The sequence below is a fragment of the Echinops telfairi genome, unplaced genomic scaffold (assembly GCF_000313985.2).
Source record: "Echinops telfairi isolate 266 unplaced genomic scaffold, ASM31398v2 ScPeMD7_5;HRSCAF=22, whole genome shotgun sequence".
Classification (NCBI taxonomy): Eukaryota; Metazoa; Chordata; class Mammalia; order Afrosoricida; family Tenrecidae; genus Echinops; species Echinops telfairi.
The window spans coordinates 8,521,775-8,524,040 of record NW_022103901.1 but is presented as its reverse complement, the minus strand read 5'-3'; positions in this window follow the sequence as shown (position 1 = coordinate 8,524,040).

Below are 2,266 nucleotides of genomic sequence, written 5' to 3'. Positions count from 1 at the left end.
TAGAAAGGGGGAACTGATTACAAGGATCTACATATAACCTCCTCCCTGGGGGATGGACAACAGAAAAGTGGGTGAAGGGAGACGTTGAGCAGTGTAAGATATGATAAAATAATAATTTCTAAATTATCCAGCGTTCATGAGGGAGGGGGAGCGGGGAGAAAAATGAGAAGCTGATTCTAGGAGCCCAAGCGGAAAGCGAGTGTTTTGAGAATGTTGAGGGCAACAAATGTATAAGTGTGCTTTACACAGTAGATGTATGTGTGGATTGTGATATGAGTTGTATGAGCCCCATTAAAATGATTTAAAAAACAAACAAACAAACAAACAAACAAAAACAAGATAAACCTGGAGAAGGGAAATAAAGTAGAGCCTACATTCTGAACACCCAGTTACTAGAGGGCTATGCATGACGGTGAAAGCCCAAAAGCTGTTCGCTACAGTCCCCAGGCAGATTAAGCCTCAGGCGAATCCCAGTGGACTATGGATTTGGGATGCGAAAGGCCTTGTTATCAGACATGGTAGGGGCAATTACTGCCTTCGGAGTTAGGTCAAAGTGTCACACATTGTCATTTGATCACCCTCTTGATCCAAAGTATAGTTGTTCCAGTTTTAATATTTCCCACTTTGTTTTCAGATGAGGTTTGTCTCTCGTTGTGGGGCCGTTTGTTTGTGTTTTGTGTTGATGTTGCATGTATTTTCTGTATAGGAAACCCAGGAGAGGGAACCCTGTATCGACAACGACCGATGAGCAGTTCAAAGGGACATGGCAGACCCCGTGGGCAGGGAGTGGAGAGCTCACAACAAGGAGCGGAAGGAAGAAGGCACGTCTGGAATTGATGGTAGCGATGGTGGCCTGACTCCTGTGAGTGCGACTGAACTAGGGAAGTGGACCATGTGTGAGTGGTGTATTGGCAAACTGTCAAAAATAAATACACTAGTTAGTGAGAAAACGTATATTTTTAATGATTGAAAAGCATGGAGGGGTTAGAATTCTAACATCCACATGCATGTGTACATAGATCTATTTCAATTGCAGTAATGTACTGTTGATTAGACACACACAAAATCCCTTTCATAAAAAATACTTTCCACAGATGTGAGGAAGGTCCACGTAACAGCGTGGCTTCTGCAGCAGAGAGCATGGTCCGACTTGACAAGCTTTTTCTGAAGGCGAAGGCCAGCACCGTAGAAATAAACGCAGTGGTCAGAGATTCAGGGGGCCACGGGGGCACTTCCTGCTTTGGTCAAGCATCCATCACGCCTCTGCTCACTCTTCGTAGATTTCAGTAAGGACATTAAACCTATAAAGTCTCGAGCTCATTCTTTCCTAGAGGGGCTACAAAAGGTTCATGAAAAACTAAGTGAAAAGACCGTAGAGTTTTTCTATGAACATGTGGATGCCCTCCACCTCCCGCGACCCCATGTTCTGAATTTTGTAATGAAATGAATGTGAACGTGTTTTGACCGGACAGACTCTAAGCCATCACGAGATCATGGGCGGTCAGTTATAAGCTAGATGGCAGTCTTAGAGACTTGAGGATCACGTGGAGGGAGGTTGGGGAGGATATAAAACTACGCTCTGGGAATGGTCCACATTTAAGAGGAAGAGAGGAGTGGGGGGAGGGGGAGGCCACCCGCAGAGGCAGAGGGTGCAGCCCGGGGGAAGAGAGCCAGGAGAGAGGGTCCAGAAGCTGGAAGAGATCAGCCTCAAGATCTAGGTCACAGTCAATGGTCCCAAACACTGACGAGACTTCAGGCCAGCTGAGCCCTCAGAAGAGGTCAAAGAAAGTGGAAACAAAAGACAACAGTCCCAGCAGAGTTATGGGAACAGCCAAGGGTTGTGCTGGTTGACCAGCCAGACCAAGCTGTGGAGACGATGTCTCCTGTGATGGTCAAGGGGAAAAGGAATGAGGCCAGTACAACACTGTGGTAACGACAAGACAGACTGGAGGGGTGGCGGCTCAGGTAAAGGAAGAGGCTCTGTCTATTAAACAGAATCCAGGTGACATCATGGTGACCAGTTGGGCTGTGATCCAAAAGGTCAGCACTTCGAAACCCCTGCCTCTCTGAGGGAGAAAGATGGGGCTTTCTACTTCCGTAAGCATTACAGTCCTGGAATCCCCCAGGGGCAGGTCTACCCTGTCTTACAGGGTTGCTGTGAGTTGGCATCGACTCAAAAGCTTTGAGGGTGGTTGTGGGGTTCCTTTAACAAAGAGATATCCTAGCTGCCAGCAAATTCCCTGAGGACCCAGATGCCCCAAAGCCC